This window comes from Scyliorhinus canicula, chromosome 6 (assembly GCF_902713615.1).
Source record: "Scyliorhinus canicula chromosome 6, sScyCan1.1, whole genome shotgun sequence".
Classification (NCBI taxonomy): Eukaryota; Metazoa; Chordata; class Chondrichthyes; order Carcharhiniformes; family Scyliorhinidae; genus Scyliorhinus; species Scyliorhinus canicula.
In genome coordinates, this window is record NC_052151.1 from 8,049,012 (window position 1) to 8,069,411 (window position 20,400).

General features: G+C 48.4%; 1 protein-coding gene across 1 annotated transcript in view; it reads left to right on the forward strand.

The window, feature by feature from the left end:
* The window catches only part of LOC119966923 (dynein heavy chain 8, axonemal-like), a 1,786,259-nt gene that overhangs the window by 420,327 nt on the left and 1,345,532 nt on the right, over nucleotides 1–20,400 (forward strand). The window lies entirely within an intron of this gene.

Here is a 20,400-nt window from a genome sequence, read left to right on the forward strand (position 1 = left end):
CCCTACTTAAACCCACACTTCCACCATATCCCCGTAACCCAGTAACCCCATCTAACCATTTGGACACCAAGGGCAATTTATCATAGCCAATCCACCTAACCTGTACAACCAGAGCGAATGGAGGAAATTCACGCAGACATGGGGAGGAAGTGCAAACACTACACATATAGTCACCCGAGGCCAGAATTGAACCAGTGTTCCAGGAGCCGTGAGGCAGCATGGCTAACCAATGTGCCAGCGTGCCTCCCTGAAGAGATCGGGGAGCCATTTTTAAACGGCGCCCGATCTGTCGGCCTCCCAAATCGACCCCAGGACCCTCTTACTTACCAATTAGGGGGACTTCAAGTCACCCTCACTGCACATCTTTAAGGGCAGGGCACCCCCAGGCCCGATCCCCAGCATGGGCAAGATGCCATCTGGGCAACTTGGTACTGCCAGCCTGGCACTGCCTCTGCCAGGGTGCCTGGATGACACTTCCTGGGTGCCAGACTGGCAGTGCCCAGTGGCACCAGCAATGCCAGGGTACCACCCTGCCCAGAGGCCAGCCCTCCCCATTACGATTGTGTCTGGTTCACGTTTGTGGAGACCAGTGCTAAATGATGCCCATCCGAAATCCCCAAGGTGAGGGAATTTAATCCTGGGTGCTAACTACTCACTTGAATATGCAAATCTGGACCCCGCCCATGCATTTTGTCTTTTCTCTTGCTGGATCACGTGGCGATTGGTGGGGGGCGGGGGTGGGGGGTGGGGGGGGGGGGGGGGTGGGGGGGGGGGTCCATCTCTGTATTATTTATTTTATGGAATGTGGGCATTGCTGGCTAGGCCAGCATTTATTTCCCATCAAGAGTCAACCACTTAGCTGTGACTGGAGTCATGTAGGGCAGACCAGGTAAGGATGACATAAGTACATCAGATGGGGTTTTTTAGGACAATTGACAATGGTTTCATGGTCATTAGACTTGAAATTCCAGATTTTCTCGTGAATTCAAATTCCAACATTTGCCCGGTATTCTAACCCAGGTCCCCAGAGCATTATCCAGTGTCCCTCGCCCTTCCGCTGCAACCCCACGGCTCATCTAGTGATGAGGTTTGTCCTGCTGGTGATCCTTGCCTCCACTGCAACCGCGCGACACCATGAAGCACATGTCCAGGGTCAACTTTCACCTTTCATCACTGCTATCACCAAGGTGAGGTGAGAACGACTGCCTTTGACATTAAGGTAACATTTGACTGAGTATAGCATCAGGAGCTCTAAGCAAACTAGAATCAGGGGGAAAACTCTCTGCTGGGTGCAGTAATACCTGACTCAAAGGAAGATGGTTGTGGTGGTTGGAGATCAATCATCTCAACTCCAGGACATCACTGCAGAAGTTCCTCAGGGTCATGTCCTAGGCCCAACCATCTTCAGCTGCTTCATCAATGACCTCCCTTCCATCATAAGGACTGAAGGGGGAATATTTATGGTCGACCGCACAATGTTCCAACACCATTCGGACTCCTCAGATAATGAAGCAGTCCATGTACAAATGCAACAAGACTTGGACAATATCGAGGCTTTGGCTGACAAGTGACAAGTTACATTCACGCCACACAATTGCCAAACAATGACCCCCTCCTACAAGAGAGGATCTAACCATCGCCTCTTGACATTCAATGACATTACCATTGCTGAATGCTCCACAGTCAACATCCTGGGGTTACCATTGATCAGGAACTGGACTGGAGCCGTTAATACTATGGCTACCAGGGCAGGTTTGTGGCTAGGAATCCTGAGGCGCGTAACTCACCTCTTGACTCTACAAAATCTGTCAATCACCTACAAGGCAGAAGTCAGGAGTGTAAGAGAATACTCTCCACTTGCCTGGATGAGTGCAGCACCAACAACAATTAAGAAGCTTAACAACATCCAGGACAAAGTATCCTGCTTGATTGGCACCCCTTCCACAAACATTCAAACCCTCCACCATCAACGAAGAGTGGCAGCCTTGTGTAGCCTCTACAAGATGTACTGCAGAAACTTGCCAAGGTTCCTCAGACAGCACCTTCCAAACACATGATCGCTACCATTTAGAAGGACAAGAGCAGCAGATACCTGGGAACCCCAACATCTAGAGGTTCCCCTCCAAGTCACTCACCACCCTGACTTGGAAATATACCACCGTGATGTTGTGGAGGATGCAGGAGGCCAAGACGATGTGGGAAACCCTCCTAGGGCTGCACTGAATGGTCCTTCCAGAGCATTTCAGGCACCTTAGCAACATCTTCAGAAACTGAAGCACCACTAGACTTGGAGGGCCGAAGGGCCTTTTCCTGTGCTGTACTTTTCTTTGTTCACTCTATCACACTCCTGGTCACAGCATGGGAGTCGTTCTAGCTGTTCTCTGCATTGGTCTGTGGCCTTTGGATGGACATCACCAGCGCAACCACAGCGGAAAACCCCTGTCACCCAGAAGCCAACTCTTCACTCAAATGTGTTGTGCACCATTGAGTATGCCAGGCTGAAGACATCGTGCATGCTACCCAAGTATCGGGCACTGACATGCCCCATGTGCAGATGGTGGTCACGTACCAACTGCACGCTCAGCAAGTGGAACCCTTTTTGGTTCATAATGGGCACCCACTCATCCAGCGGTGCTCATTGGGGGACTTGCATCCCGTCGATCACCTCCTCGACCTGGGCTATCCCAACAGTAGTGGTGAATCCCAGATGGGCTTGGTACATATTTAGGTGGATGTACTGCACCGCCCAAGCATACAGAACCTTTGTACCAGTGCGGATGCACCTATGAACGGAGGTCTGGGAGATCCAAAAGGGACCCCATTGCAAAGAAGTTCAGGGCAACCATCACCTTGACAGCCACCGGGAGTGGGTGTCCTCTCCCATATCCCCGTGGCTCCAAATGTACCATGACCTGGCACAGATGTCTCACAGTTTCCCTACTCAGCTGCAGTCATCGTTGGCATGCTCGCTCTGGCATGTCCTCGTGCGACATGTGCTATTGACACACACAAGGCTTAATGCGACGCTCCATCCCACTTCCTCCTCCACCTGTTGGGTGGCTGGCTCTCCATCGTCACCAGATGTTCCTTGCTTCTCTGGGGTAGGCTCTTGTTCTTCAGAGTAAGGCCGTACTTGGAATATTGCACACAATTCTGGTTGCCACACTACCAGAAGGATGTGGAGGCTTTGGAGAGGGTGCAGGGAGGTTTACCAGGATGTTGCCTCGCCTGGAGGGTATTAGCTATGTGGAGAGGCTTAATAGACTCGGACTGCTTTCACCAGAACGACAGAGGTTGAGGGGTGACCTGATAGACGTCGACAAGATTATGAGGGGCATGAATAGAGTGGATTGGCAGGCACTCTTTCCCAGGGCAGGAGGGTCAGTCACCAGCGGGCAGTTTTTTTTACGCAGATTGTGGTGTTGCCAGGGGAGATTGTGGAAGCAGATACATTAACGGCGTTCAAAAAGTATCTCGACAAATACATGGATAGGATGATTTTGGCCAAGGTTTGTATCAGGATAGGAACAAGCTTGGAGGGCCAAAGGGCCTGTTCCTGTGCTGTATTGTTCTTTGTTCTTTGTTTTTCAGGGTCCTCTCCGAGCAGCTCCTGTTCATGCAGCCTCAGTGTATCCGCGAGGGCTGTGGCTGCTAAGCAGATGTCAACCATCCTTCTTTTAATACCACAATCCATTCACTGCTTGGGGTAAAGGGCAGACACGTTAGCCTGTTGGGTATTCCCCACCAGCTCAAACAGGCTACACAGTGGCATTGACTTGCACTGCAGCTCCTGCCCCCACATGAACCCTCCCCCATTGCCACCCCCAGTCCCGGCCATTCCCCCTGACACTTTGCTCTCTGCACCGCTACCTTGGCCAAGTTGGCTCCTGGGATTCTAACCCTACCAAACATCCCTGTCGTCAGGTGTGCCGGTGGCTGGCTTTACCCATGCCAGTGGTATGCTCTGTTCCTCCAGTGGGGTCCTGTGGGATTCTCCTTCTGTTGGCAGTGTGATACACCGCCAGCAGGTTGGTGCCAGGTTGTGGAAGGGGTGCCACCAACTGGCACCATGCTGAGTGGCATACATGTGAGCAGGGTCCATGGGTGGGGCTTGGCCAGGAGGGTGGGTACCTGTTGGGACTGTAGCTGCTGTGTGCTGTGGGTCCTTTGTGCAGCGCATCGGTTTTACCTACTTGTCTGAGGGCAGAGTGAATGGGGGTAGGGGCGCAGTGGGCAGGCAATGCTTGGTGACAGCCGGTGGTCATGTGGGGTGGGCTAGCTGAGGGTGTCACTCGTGAGACATTTGCCCTACGAGGGGCATTGTACTGGGGTGGGTGCCGCCGGCCAAGGCACATGCACCTGCCGGTCGGGCGTGCTCCGTGGCGCATTGGTGGGCCAAGGTCTGCACCGGGGTCTGTCGACTCCTAGGCGGGGTGGCCTGGAGGGGGCGTAGGCTGGGGCACCGATACAGCAGTGGGGCTCTGCACATCTCCCAGACACAGTGGGGAGTCAGTGGGGTGAGCAGCCAGATGGCTACTTTGCAGGCCACACCAATGGTGGTCCGTTCACGGTCCCACGGCCCATCTCCCGATCGCCCATCCCGTCACTCCCCCCATGCCCTGGAAGATGCCGCGCAGCCAGCAGCCCACTGTTGCACATGTGGTAACGTAACTTACCTTCTCTCTCTCCCACATCGGCTACAGTGTCTGTTTTCCAATTTTGAGTACCACAAGTGAACTGCCCCGTCATCACTTCCACCTGGTGGAGGCGACCGTAGAATACCATGTCAGGCACGTTAATGATATGCCAACAGCCATTACTGTACAATTTGCATGCTCACGTTGGAATGCAGCATTGACCAAATGGCGTTCCGTTGGGCATCGGCGACGATTTTGGTTTTCGGCTGACATGTGATTCTCAGCCCGATCGAGATTGATGATCAGCCAGGAACATAACAGCGGAGCAGGCTCAAAGGGCCAAATGAAAAATGAAAATGAAAATGAAAATCGCTTATTGTCACGAGTAGGCTTCAATGAAGTTACTGTGAAAAGCCACTAGTCGCCACATTCCCTGTTCGGGAAGGCTGTTACGAGAAAATGGCCTCCTTCTCCTTCTGTTTTTGATGTTTCTACGTTTTTTTTAGAATTAGAACAGTACAGCACAGAACAGGCCCTTCGGCCCTCGATGTTGTGCCGAGCACCCTACTCAAGCCCACGTATCCACCCTATACCATTAACTCAACAACCCCCATTAACCTTATTTTTTAGGACACTATGGGCAATTTAGCCTGGCCAATCCACCTAACCCGCATATCTTTGGACTGTGGGAGGAAACCGGAGCACCCGGAGGAAACCCACGCACACACGGGGAGGACGTGCAGACTCCACACAGACAGTGACCCAGCCGGGAATCGAACCTGGGACCCTGGAGCTGTGAAGCATTGATGCTAACCACCATGCTACCGTGCTGCCCCCATGCTACCGTGCTGCCCTGAGGTGATTTTGAGGTGATTTTTGTAAAAAGTTGAAAATTCCAATGGAAAGGCTGAAAAAAAATATAGAAATAAGGTGGTGCTAGTTAAAACGGAGATGAGGGAAAATTTTTCCGAACGATTTATCTTATGTTTTTGGAACTACCTTTTCGTAAAGGTGTTGGAAACAGAGGGCGGGATTCTCCGGTCGCCAACGGTGAAATCGCATTCGGCATTCGGCTGGAGAATCCCATTTCCGACAAAATCGTGGCGTACTCTAGGAGTACGCCGCATGCCGTATCGACGGCCTCAGAACATTGCCTGAGGCCCAACTCCCAATGTTCCTCCCTCGACCAGCCGGGTTCCTGGTGGCGTGGATGTCTCATGCTATTTTTTTTCTTCAACTTGGCATGGCGGCTGCAGACTCAGTCCAGCACCGCCATGGTCGGGGTAGAGCCGATCCCTAGGCAGGAGGGACGTTAGCAGGGTTTGGGGCACTGTTGAACGGGTGGTCCGGGGGCCGCGAGCCGGCCAAAGGGTGAGCACTATTTTGCAGGCCGGGTCCGCGGGCGGCCGGCACCATGTTGCACGGCACAGCCGCTGCAGGCCGCCGCCATGCGCATGAACAACCACGGATCCGTAAATTCTCCGGCCGTATCGGCAGCTAGAGCTGGGTACTCTACGCTGCCAGAATGGTAGCATCTGACGTTAAAGACAATAATGAGGTCTTATTGTCAAGATTATCTAGAGGATTGGGATAAAGGGATTCTATTTGTACTGTTTGCAATTAGGGATGCACCTAATGAGCCAACCAAATTCAGTCCTTTTGAACTAATTTTCATGATATAAGAGGGGATCAGGGGTTATGGGGAGAAGGCAGGAGAATGGGGATGAGAAAATATCAGCCATGATTGAATGGTGGAGCAGACTCGATGAGCCAAATGGCCTAATTCTGCTCCTATGTCTTATGGTCTAAGAGGACCACTTAAATTGATTAGGAGAAATTGGTAGGTGAGCAGTCTGGAATTACATTATTGGATTACGTGTCAAATTTTAGGGAATGATTAAATGGAGAAGGTGAATTGGTTAGACAACACTTAAAAGGTGCATAGCGTGTGATGAAACAGGTAGCGGACAAGAAAGCAAAAGTTTGTAGTTTTGCCAGTGGAGAGGAAGTTTTAGTACTGTTACGAGTGGTAGGTGAACATTTAAAAGCAAGGTTTTGTGGACATTATCAGATTGAAAGGTGAATTATTTGGTAAGAACGCCAGATAGAAGGAAAATTCATTGAGTGTGCCATTTAAATATGCTGAAAATGTATTTTGAAACGGAAGGAGAGTAAAAGGAAGAGATATAATTCAAACTCAAAGTGAAGAACCAAATCCAGATGACTCTGAATTTGACATTTCTCAAATTAAATTGGATAACGATGATTGATGTTCTTAAAAATTGGGATATATTATTGTGTTACCTTCCATAGGAAAAACAAACTGACCTGAAATAGTTATTAATATCGCATGGGCAAGTTTGTGGAAATAAGTTGGGAAGTACTAAAATGGCCATAAATTATGTAGAAATGGGAAATGCTATTCCAATTAAATAACATCCATATAGATTTAACCCTTTAAAATTGGCATAGGTTCAAAAATAAATTGAAAGTATGCTGAAAAATAGCATAATTGAAATGGGTTGCAACCAATGGAGCTCACCCATAATGATGGTACTGAAACTGGACTGTATCCAATGATTGTGTGTGGACTATAGAAAGGTTAATGCAGTTACAAGAACAGACTCTGATCCTATCCCACAGTTGGAGGACTGCATTGAGAAGGTGGGACAATCAGCTTTTATCTCCACACTGGATTTACTTAAAGGTGACTGGCAGGTACCTTTATCCAAAAGGGTGAAAGAGATTTCAGCTTTTCTGACTCTAAACGGTATGCACCAATTCAAAGTTATGCAATTTGGCATGAAAAATGGCCCAGCTACATTTCAACGATTAACTAACAAAATAATTTCAGGATTACCCAATTGCATGGCATACATAGACAATCTGGTGATTTTTAGTCAGACATGAAAGAACATTTGAAACATCTGATGGAGTTATTCGATCAACTTCAAGAGACGGGTTTGGTGGTAAAAGTGAGTTTGGAAAATCCCATTAAAAAATGTATGTTTATTGTCAATTGTTATTAATGAGCAAGTGAAAAGGTGAAAAATGAAACAATCTTTGAAGTTGATTTTTTTTTCTTGGGGGGAGGTGGCGTGGGAGATTCCCTTTAAGAAATGTTTCCCTTTAAGAACTGTTACCTTTGCCTCTTGTTTTGGGGGCTAAACCTATGTTGTCACTGTTTTATTAAGAGCTGAGTGCAAGCCATAGAGTTCAATTTTTGGAGGGTGCTCTGCTCCCAAAATGGAGACTAATCAGTGGCACAATCATGCACTGCAATTTTGCAATTGTAACATAGACACACTACAATAAGAAAGAAAACTTTCAAGGGGAGGAGTCTCCAATCTAAGGAAAAAATGCAAAATTACCCGAAGATGGATGGTAGGATACAATTGGGCATGGACAAATGGACCCACGGGAGGTGAAAACAAATATTATTGGGAAGTTTCCAATATCCTCGACACAGGAGTGGTTTTTACTGTAAATCTGTGCCAAATTCTAGCAGTGTTAGATTGGACATTGATTGAAAAAAAGGATGGATTAAATGATTAATAAGAGGGGAAAGTTAGATTATGAGGGAAAACTAGGGGGAAGCAATGGCTGAGTGATTTTGTCACTGGACCAGTGATCCTGAGAACCAGGGTAATACTTTGGGGATGTAGGTTTGAATCCCTCCATGGGAGATGGTGGAAACTGAATCCAACAAATATTGGGAATTAAATGTCTAATGATGGTCTTCAAACATTGCCGATTGTGATAAAAGTCCTGCTGGTTCACAAATGTCCTTTAGGTGTCATGGGAGTGTACCTTTAATAAATTGGTGTTTACCAAATAGCAGCAGTAATGTTGTTGTGTGGGTGGAGCTGGGTTGTGTCTCTGGCTTTTACTTTCTTTTTGTGCTGGAAGCTGTTTGTGGTTTTGTGTTTTGCTGTCATTTTAGGCAGTAGAAAGCTGAATTCAGACAAGGAAGGTGCATTTTGTCTCTCTGTATGTTAAAAGTTGTCCAGATTACTTGATAATTTAACAGTGATAACTGTCTTGTGTAAAGAATTTATACCTACTGTTGTTAAAAAGGGGTTTGGCTTATGGATGTTGTTAGGAAAGTTATTAAGGATTACATATAGAGTATCTGTGGGGGTAGTTGTGTTGGTAGTTGATAAAATGTTTACTGTATGTTTATAAAATGTTAACTGAATTCATAGAATAAACATTGTTTTGTTTAAAAATACTTAAGGTCTCTGTTGCATAACACCTGGAAAGTAGGCTCTTGTGCTCCTCATAACTAAAATCTATTAAAAGTTGTTGGTCAGGTAAACCCCATGATATACTTTGGAGTTTCCTAAACCCTGGCCCATAACAGAGGGAAGGAAATCTGCAGTCCACACCTGACCGATATGTGACTCCAGATCCACAGCAATATGCTGACTCTTAAATGCTCTCTGAAATGGCCTTGCAAGCCAACTGTCGTGCTCTGTTTTCATGCTGTAGCAATGATGCTGACAGAATTGTTAATCAGTTACTTAGAATGATTTTATTAGTTAGCACATGCATACTTTTCCATCTGCTGGACATTACCATGGGCCATGTTGGTTGCCACACTTATGGCATAAGGTGGCGGACCCGCTCGGCCGCTTAAAATAGCCGTCCGCCCTGAGACCACATTCCTTATTGACCTGCGTCACAGTGCTAATGGCGCTGCCATCTTCCTCCATGTTGGCGCAAAAATGTTTCAAGCTGATTTGCTGTGCAGCCAATTCACTCACATGACAACTTTTTTTAAAAAATAATTTTTATTGGAATTTTTTGAAAAATATATATCAACAAAACAATAATAACAATAACAATAATAGTAATAAACACCCACTGGCACCCGTAACAACGCATATAGCAACCCCCCCCCATCCCCCCCAACCCCAATAAACAATAAAATAAATTAACAATAAGCAAATTAACTTAAACACTATCCCCCTAAATGCTCCCCCCCTTTCCCCCCTTTCCCCCCCTCCCCCCCGGGTTGCTGCTGCTGCTGACCTAGTACCTTATCGTTGAGCCAAAAAGTCGAGGAAAGGCTGCCACCTCCTAAAGAACCCTTGTACCGACCCCCTCAGGGCGAATTTGACCCTCTCCATCTGAATGAATCCCGCCATGTCATTAATCCAGGTCTCCACGCTCGGAGGTCTCGCATCTTTCCACTGCAGCAAGATCCTCCGCCGGGCTACTAGGGACGCAAAGGCCAAGACATCGGCCTCTTTCGCCTCCTGCACTCCCGGCTCCACCCCAACCCCAAATACCGCGAGTCCCCAGCCTGGCTTGACCCTGGATCCCACCACCCTCGACACCGTCCTCGCCACCCCCTTCCAGAACTCCTCCAGTGCCGGGCATGCCCAGAACATATGGGCATGGTTTGCTGGACTCCCCGAACACCTGACGCACTCGTCTTCGCCCCCAAAGAACCTACTCATCCTAGATCTGGACATGTGGGCCCGGTGCAGCACCTTGAACTGGATGAGACTAAGCCTCGCACATGAAGAGGAGGAGTTCACCCTCTCCAGGGCGTCCGCCCATGTCCTCTCCTCAATCTGCTCCCCCAGCTCCACCTCCCACTTAGCCTTCAGCTCCTCTACCGACGCCTCCCCCACCTCCTGCATTACCTGGTAGATGTCAAACACCTTCCCATCCCCGACCCACACACCTGAAAGCACCCTATCCCTTACCCCCCACGGGGGCAACAAAGGGAACCCCTCCACCTGTCGCGTAGCAAACGCCTTGACCTGAATATACCTGAACATATTCCCCGGGGGGTCACATGACAACTCTTAATTGCTTTTTCAATACCAAATCTTCCTCTTGCAGCAATCTCTCACGGAGCTTGTCATTTGAAATGCCAAATACTGTATGTTCGTGGATCATTGAAGATATTAGATTACGGAAATTGCAGGACTGGGCCTTCAGCCTCAAGTCAGTGACAAAACTGTTGAAAGATTCGCCAGGTCACTGGATACATGTACATAAAATATATCTTTCAAATATCTCATTCTTTTTGGGAGAGCAATACCGAATAATCTATCACTTGATCTTTTGCTTTTCCCTTCGCTATCAAAAGCAAATAAATTATAGCTATCAATAGCTTGTGGACCTGCCACCGTAAGCAGCTACGCAGTGCGCCTCTCGTTAAGCTGTGCCTGCCGTTAAGCTGTGCCTGCTGTTTGAAGGTGCTCCAGTTTTTACCTCTATTACCAGATACGCAAAGCAGGTGGGGTGCCTTTAAACTCTCCATCTTGAGATTCACCGTCTTTTATTGTGTTGAGTCACCACAGACCATAGTTTACCAGGTTGGTTGCAGAATCTTCCTTCTTCTGTTTCGTTTTTCAGCCAATTTTTCTTTGTCTTTTCTGCTATTTCCTTAAATATTCAAGAGACCTGGTACCATGTTGTGTTCTGTTGTCTTGCTGTCGCAATGATACTCACAGATCTGTTGATGCGTTCCTTAGAATGATGATTTATTAGTTAACATGTGGAAGGATAACGTGCAGAATGCTATACAGACTAGGTTGCTCTGGAACTAGCCAATGTGGACTGTCTTGTGTATCTCTTACTACCAACTGGTGAGTGTGCTACAACACGTGACCAAAGTCTGACACCACCAGCTGGTTGGAGGACGCATTGCTATCTGCATACAATCTTATTCACAGACATATCACTACACCAGCCAGTTGTATCAAAGTCAAGAAAAAGGAAACAAAGTGGACAGACCACCTGGCATCGACCTTGGCACCAGAAATAACAATGCCAAACATGCCCTGTTGACCCTGCAAAGTCCTCCTCACTAACCTTGTGCAAAAATTGGGAGATCTGTCTCACAGACTAGTCAAGCAACAGCCTGACCATAGTCATACTGACGGAGTCATACCTTACAGATAACGTCCCAGGCACCACTATCACATCCCTGGGGATGTCTTGTTCCACTGGCAGGGCGGACTCCACACAGAAGATGGCACAATGGTGTACAGACAGGACGGAGTATCGCTGGGAGTCCTCAACATGAACTCTGGATCCCATGAGGTGTCATGGCTTCCATCAAACATGGGCAAGATAACCTCCTGCTGATTACATAGGAACATAGAAATTATATGCAAAAGTAAGCAATTCAGCCCTTATAGTTTGTTCCGCCATTCAATAAGATCATGGCTGATCTCTCCCTGGTATCAAATCCACCTCCCCACCTGTTGCCCATATCCCTTTAGCCCCTCCACCATCAGCTGATGAATAAGTACTCCTCCATGTTGAACACCACTTGGAGGAAGCACTGAGGCTGGCAAGAATGTACTCTGAGTGGAGGACTTCAACATCCACCAGAGTGGCTCTGTAACACCACTACTGACCAAGCTGTCCGAGTCATAATGGACATAGCTGACAGACTGGTTCTGCGACAGGTGGTGAGGGAACTAACAAGAGAGGAAAAACATACACCTCATGCTCACCAACCTGCCTGCCTCGGATGCATCTGTCTATGGCAGTATCGATGGCAGTGACCACAGCACAGTCCTTGTGGAGACAAAGTCCCGTCTTCACATTCTGTTGAGCAGCCCTTGCAACGTGCTAAATAGGATGGTTTCAGAACAGATCTAGCAAGTCTTTACAGGGCATCCATGAGGCACTGTGGGCCATCAGCAGCAGCAGAATTGTACTCAGCCACAATCTGTAATCTCATGGCCCGGCATATCCCGTCTTCTATCATTACTACCAAATGAGGGGATCAACCCTGGTTCAATGAAGAATACAGGAAGGCATGCCTGAATTTTACTGGTATCCATGAGCTCTCACATGTTGCAGCTTTGACATCACTTGTCCTGCCATCCTTATATGTTAGAATGATGCACTTAATTTGTTTCCCAATTATTTAGTGTTAATTATGTGTTTAATTAACTTTATCACAAATACCTGTACTATATCAAAACGTATATTCATCAAATACCCAACAAACAGCAATCTTCTTCCTCAATTCCTACAGGGTCATGAAGTTAGAAAAAGCAAATGAGTACCTGCCTCCCCTTTTCACCGAAGTTCCTCAGCTCATCACACACTCAGAACTTCATTGAGGTCACACCACGGCATGTTTATGGGAACTGCCTGTCTCTATTCACACTCTCTGCTTCTCTTATTTGCTTTTTCACCCCTCCACTGAACCATTTGTGTTCAGGTTTCTTTCAATTGTAGTTTCTACTCTACACCCTAACAGCACTGTACATGTACCTCCACCACAGGAACTGCAGCGGTTCAAGAAGGCAGTGCTCTACTACCTTCTGAAGAGCAATTGCAGATGAGCAATAAATGCTGGCCTCGCCAGCGATGTCGACAACCTGTAAAATTAATTTTAATAAAGGACACTTCTTCTTTGTCTTAATTTCTATCTCATTTGTTTACCCTCCCTTTCCCTTTTGAGGGAATATACCTTGATTGCGCCCAAATTATCTCTTCTTTTAGATAGCCTATTCAGGTAAGTATTTTCCTGACAGTCTATTTATTTGGCTCAGATATGCTCTTATTGCATTGAAGTTGGTGTTCCCACAGTTATTTTTCATTACTCTGGACTGTCCTTTTCCATCGTTAGCTTGAAACATTTGATTTAATGATCATTGTCATGTGTCATGGGAGTGTCCCTTCAAGGAATGTTTTTGTCTTGTCACATGGCTTCAGTGATTTCATTGTATGGGTGGAGCTGAACTGTGGCTCTGTGAGTTTTACTTTAGCTTTGGGTTTAGACTGGTTTTGAACTGCACAGGTTTAAATAAATGTCTTTCTATCTTCATTTTAAAAGCTGTTTCCAGGCTGCTTGATAACTTAAAAGAGATAATTGCTTTCTGGAAGGAATTCAAACCTGCAGTTTGAAAAGGGGAACAGAGTATCACTAACAAGTCTTATACCAGTAAGAATGCAGCTGTGTGCTGGGCCACACCTTTGAAAATGGGTTTCTGGTTTTACTTGGATTTTGTTATTGAATTGGAACAGTTAAAGGGGAATTCAGAAGGGTTATACATAGATTACTGTAGCTGTGTGGGGTCTGTAAGTTTGTAGTTTAAAAAAAAATCTTACTGTGTGTGTTGATACAAATGTTAACTAAATTCATGGAATAAAGCTTGTTTTTTGATTAAAAGCGCCAAAGAACTTAGTTGAATAACACCTGAAAGGCAGACTCTTGTGCTCATCACAACCAAAATCAATAAACAGTTGTAGGTCAGGTGGACTTCACAACATACTTTGAAGTTGTTAAGCCCTAGCCCGCCACACATGTCAGTGTTCTATTATAATAATGATAATCTTTATTGTCACAAGTAGGCTTACATTAACACTACAATGAAGTTACTGTGAAAATCCCCCAGTCGTCACACTCCGGCGCCTGTTCAGGTACACGGAGGGAAAATTCAGAATGTCCAAATTACCTAACAGCACATCTTTCGGGACTTGTGGGAGGAAACCAGAGCACCTGGAGGAAACCCACGCAGACATGGGGAAAATGTGCAGACTCCGCACAGACAGTTACCCAAGCTAATCTTATTGGACGAACATCATATTTGTTACTAAAGCAATGCTACATCCATATAATCCCAATGTAGAAAGGAGCTTCCCACTGGTTTCAAGAGTGAAAGCATGTCAGGAAAGATTATGTTCTCATTCAGTTCTCATACCCTAATTTGTTGTTGACCTCATCAAATCTGCAATTAAGGTTAAGTTAAGTTACCAATTATGTCATTGATCTTGACTTTCGAATTTTACTTAGAAGCCCTTGTAATGATATGTATATAGGCATAACACCAAAGGGTTAATTATTACATGACAGTGTAATACAAACCCTAGCCCAGATGCAGCATGGGTTCATAAAGGGCAGGTCGTGCCTAACTAATTTAGTGGAATACTTTGAGGACATTACCAGAGTGGTTACAATGGGGAGCCAATGGATGTGGTATATCTGGATTTCCAGAAAGCCTTTGACAAGGTGCCACACAAAAGGTTGCTGCATGAGATAAAGATGCATGGCATTAAGGGTAAAGTAGTGGGCATGGATAGAGGATTGGTAAATTAATAGAAAGCAAAGAGGGGGGATTAATGGGTGTTTCTCTGGTTGGCAATCAGTAGCTAGTGGTGTCCCTCAGGGATCAGTGTTGGGCCCACAATTGTTCACAATTTACATAGATGATTTGGAGTTGGGGACCAAGGGTAATGTGTCCAAGTTTGCAGATGACACTAAGATGAGTGGTAAAGCAAAAAGTGCAGAGGATACCAGAAGTCTGCAGAGGGATTTGGATAGGTTAAGTGAATGGGTTAGTGTCTGGCAGATGGAATACAATGTTGACAAATGTGAGGTTATCCATTTTGGTAGGAATAACAGCAAAAGGGATTATTATTTAAATGATAAAATATTAAAAAATGCTGCTGTGCAGAGAGACCTGGGTGTGCTCGTGCATGAGTCGCAAAACATTGGTTTACAGGTGATTAAGAAAGCAAATGGAATTTTGTCCTTCATTGCTAGAGAGATTTAGTTTAAGACTAGGAAAGTTCTGCTGCAATTGTATAAGGTGTTAGTGAGGCCATTCCTGGAGTATTGTGTTCAGTTTTGGTCTCCTTAGCTGAGAAAGGACGTACTGGCACTGGAGGGTGTGCAGAGGAGATTCACTAGGTTAATCCCAGAGCTGAGGGGGTTTGATTACGAGGAGAGGTTGAGTAGACTGGGATTGTACTAATTGGAATTTAGAAGGATGCGGGGGGTATCTTATAGAAATATATAAAATTATGAAGGGAATAGATAGGATAGATGCGGGCAGGTTGTTTCCACTGGTGGGTGAAAGCAGAACTAGGGGGCATAGCCTTAAACTAAGGGGAAGTAGATTTAGGACTGAGTTTAGGAGGATCTTCTTCAATCAAAGAGTTGTGAATCTATGGAATTCCTTGCCCAGTGAAGCAGTTGAGGCTCCTTCATTAAATGTTTTTAAGATAAAGCTAGATAGTTTTTTGAAGAATAAAGGGATTAAAGGTTATGGTGTTCGGGCCGGAAAGTGGAGCTGAGTCCACAAAAGATCAGCCATGATCTCATTGAATGGCGGAGCTGGCTCAAGGGGCCATATGGCCTACTCCTGCTCCTAGTTCTTATGTTCTAGAGGGCACCACCAGTTCTCAGTATAAATATCAAGGCTCTGGGAATCTTGGGTAGTGATAGCAGAGGAGATCACAACTCAAGGACTAGTTTAGGTTAGAGAGAATTAGCACGTGGCATTCATTAGTTAATGCTTAATCATAGAATATAGTTTAACACACTCAGTCTTACTCTATTAATTGTTACTGCTCAGTAGAGTGTGTGCGACCTCAATTTAATTTAATCGTTATTCAATAAATCAATTTTGCTTCAAGTTAATGATTGGTGGACTTCCGGTGGCTGTGATGGATCAGTAAGCCACACATTTGGGAGCTCCCGTTTTAAAGAGATTTTTCGGCTCTTTTGAGAGCCCAAAACGGAAATTTTTCGACGTCTCCCGGTGGGGGAAGGTGTGCTGAACGACTTTCCCTGCAGTCCATGACTCGAACTCAGAGTGGAAAGGGGGAAAAAACAGCAGCAGCTCCTCAGAAAAAACGGGGGAAGGGATCCAAGATGGCCACCGACAGAGCTCCAGAGGAATGGAGACTCTGGGCCCAGGAACAACAAACTGATCTCCTGCGCTGCTTTAAAGAATTCAAGGATGAAGTACTGAGCTCTCTGCAGGAAACAAACAGAAGGCTGTCAGAGATTCAGTCCACCCAGGGTGCTGCCATCATGAAGTTGCAGACGCAGGCCATTGAACGAGAGGAGGAGGCCGTGGTCCTCGTGAGTAAGGTGGAGGGGCACGAAGCACTCCACAAGAAGTGGCAGGAACGCTTTGAGGAGCTGGATCACCGCATGAGGCGGAAAAACCTGCGGATCTTGGGCCTTGCAGAGGGGCTGGAGGGATCGGACCTGACAGCCTATGTGGCTGTAATGCTGAATTCGCTAGTGGGGGCCGGATCTCTCCATCTGCCCTTGGAGCTGGAGGGAGCGCACAGGGTGCTGGCCAGGAGGCCCAAGGAAGATGAACCCCCGCGTGCGGTGCTGGTGAGGTTCCACCAGTTCAGTGATCGGGAGTGCGTGCTGCGCTGGGCCAAGAAGGTGAAGAGCAGCAATTGGGAGAATGGGGTAGTGCGGATCTACCAGGACTGGAGTGCGGAGGTGGCTAAGCGGCGGTCCGGATTTAATCGGACGAAAGAGGTGCTTTATAGAAAAAAGATAAACTTCGGAATGTTGCCGCCCGCGCGCCTGTGGGTAACTTATTTGGACCGGCACCATTATTTCGATTCCCCGGAGGAGGCGTGGGCCTTCGTGCGGACGGAGAAACTGGACTTGAACTAGGGGTTAGGGGTTGCGAGGTCGGCTGTAAGATATTAGTGCTGGATTCTGCTGTTGCTGTGTTCTCTTTTTCTTCTGTTGTTTTCTTCTTGTTTTAGTACTTTTGCAATTTTGATATGGTTATTTACGGAGGGGTTGTTCTGCTATGTTTTTGTTTTTGTGCTGTGGGACATTGTCTGGGCTGTGTATCTTGAGGGGAGGGTCGGGGGGTATGTTGTATTCTATGCCGGAGTGGGGGTATGGAGTGGGGCTGATATTTGGGAGCTGCGTCAGAAGGGTGTGGTGGGGCAGTGCAAAAGCGCGGGCTTTCCTCTGGTTTCCCGTGCTGCGGGGCTGGGGGGTGGAGATGGTGACGGGGGAGGCGGGGCCTTAACTGGTTCTTCCCCGCGCTGGAGCGGTGCCAGGAGGAGGGATAGATTGGGGGATGATCCCACTTCGGGAGGGGTCGGGCTATTGGCGGGAGTCAGCAGAAGTTAGCTGACCCACGGAAGTACAATGGAGGACGGTTCGCGGCTGGGAGGGTTCCTAGCCTGGGGGGGAAGGGAGGGGGGGAAAGGGGAATACCGGGTTGCTGCTGGTAGGGTCAAGAAGGAGCTGGTGGGGGCTGGGGGGACAGAGGTGAGGGGTTGTCGCTATGGGGACGGGGTCGAGCAGGGGGTGCTGGCCTGGGGCGGGCAGTCAACGGGCTATGGCTAGCCGACGGGGGAGGGGGGCGGGACGCCCTCTGATCCGGTTGGTCACCTGGAATGTGAGAGGGTTGAATGGGCCGGTGAAGCGGTCGAGGGTACTGGCTCACCTGAAGGGGCTAAAGGCGGATGTGGCAATGCTTCAGGAGACCCACCTGAGGGTGGCGGACCAGGTCCGCCTGAGGAAGGGATGGGTGGGGCAGGTTTTCCACTCGGGGTTGGATGTGAGGAACCGGGGAGTGACGATTCTGGTGGGGAAAAATGTGTTGTTTGAGGCATCGGAGGTGGTGGCGGATAAGGGGGGTAGGTTTGTGATGGTTAGGGGCAGGCTACAAGGAGAGAAGGTGGTACTGGCTAGTGTGTATGCCCCAAATTGGGACGATGCGAGCTTTATGAGGCGTATGTTGGGACGGATCCCGGATCTGGAGGCGGGAGGTCTGATCATAGGGGGGGACTTTAATACGGTGTTGGATCCTTCACTGGATCGGTCCAGCTCTAGGACGGGTAGGAGGCCGGCGGCGGCCAAGGTACTGAGAGGGTTTATGGACCAGATGGGTGGGGTGGATCCATGGAGGTTTGTAAGGCCGAGGGCACGCGAGTACTCTTTCTTCTCCCACGTACATAGGGTCTACTCTCGGATAGATTTCTTCGTGGTGAGTAGGGGACTGATTCCGAGAGTGGAGGAGGCCGAGTATTCGGCCATTGCAATCTCCGACCACGCTCCGCATTGGATAGAGTTGGAGATGGGAGAGGTGCGAGACCAACGTCCGTTGTGGCGGTTGGATGTGGGGTTGTTGGCGGAGGAGGAGGTGTGTAGGAGGGTCCGGGCAAGTATTGAGGGGTACCTTGAGGTGAATGATACGGGGGAGGTTCAGGTGGGGATGGTCTGGGAAGCCCTGAAGGCAGTAATTCGTGGGGAGCTGATATCCATCCGGGCACACAGGGAGAGGAGCGAGAGGAGTGAGAGGGATAGACTGGTGGGAAAGATGCTGGAGGTGGACAGGAGGTATGCAGAGGCACCAGAGGAGGGACTGTTGGGGGAGAGGCGCAGCCTGCAGGCTAAATTTGATTTGCTGACCACTAGAAAGGCGGAGGCACACTGGAGGAAGGCACAAGGGGCAGTGTACGAACATGGTGAAAAGGCGAGTAGGATGCTGGCTCATCAGCTGCGTAAGCGGGATGCGGCTAAGGAGATTGCTGGAGTGAGAGATAAGAGTGGGAATGTGGTGCGGAAGGGGGTAGAGGTGAATGAGGTCTTCAAGGATTTTTACGGGGAACTGTACCGGTCAGAGCCAACGGGGGAGAGGAGGGGAATGGAGAGGTTCCTTGACGGGCTTTCTTTCCCGAAGGTGCAGGAGGAGAAGGTGGAGGGGTTGGGTGCGCCGATTGAGCTGGAGGAGCTAGTTAAGGGGATCGGGCAGATGCAGTCAGGGAAGGCACCGGGGCCGGATGGGTTCCCGGTGGAATTTTATAAAAAGTTTGTGGATCTAGTGGGCCCCTTGCTGGTGCGAACACTCAATGAAGCGTGGGAGGGGGGGACTTTGCCCCCGACGATGTCACGGGCGCTGATCTCGTTAATTTTAAAGAAGGACAAGGACCCCCAGCAGTGTGGTTCATACAGGCCCATATCTCTCCTCAACGTGGACGCTAAGGTGCTGGCAAAAATCCTGGCCACCAGGATAGAGGACTGTGTGCCAGGGGTTGTGCACGAGGAGCAGACAGGTTTTGTAAAGGGAAGGCAGCTGAACACGAATGTGCGGAGATTGCTGAATGTCATTATGATGCCGGCGATTGAGGGGGAGGCAGAGATAGTGGTGGCACTGGATGCGGAGAAGGCCTTCGATAGAGTGGAGTGGGGGTACCTATGGGAGGTGTTGGGGAGGTTTGGATTTGGTGAAGGGTTCATTAGATGGGTAAGGCTGTTATATGAGGCCCCGATGGCGTGCGTGGCTACGAATAGGAGGAGGTCGGAGTACTTCCGGCTTTACCGAGGGACCAGGCAGGGTTGCCCCTTGTCCCCCTTGTTGTTTGCACTGGCAATCGAGCCGCTGGCGATGGCATTGAGAGATTCAGAGAGGTGGAGAGGCTTGGTGCGAGGTGGAGAGGAACATAGGGTGTCGTTGTATGCCGACGACCTGTTACTGTATGTGGCGGACCCGGTGGGAGGGATGCCGGGAGTGATGGAGTTACTAGCCGAGTTTGGGACCTTCTCAGGTTATAAATTAAACTTAGGCAAGAGCGAGGTGTTTGTGGTGCACCCTGGAGACCAGGAGGAAGGAATTGGTAGGCTCCCGCTTAGGCGGGCAGGGGAGAGCTTTAGGTACCTGGGGGTGCAAGTGGCCAGGGACTGGGGCACTCTCCACAAGCATAACTTTACCAGGCTGGTAGATCAGATGGAGGAGGAGTTCAGGAGGTGGGACATGCTGCCATTGTCGTTGGCGGGGACGGTGCAGTCCGTCAAAATGACAGTGCTTCCGAGGTTCTTGTTCCTTTTTCAGTGCCTGCCCATATTTATCCCCAGGGCCTTCTTTAGGAGAGTGACTAGCAGTATTCTGAGTTTTGTGTGGGCACATGGGACTCCGAGAGTGAGGAGGGTGTTCCTGGAGCGAGGAAGGGATGGAGGTGGGCTGGCACTGCCCAACCTTCTGGGGTACTATTGGGCAGC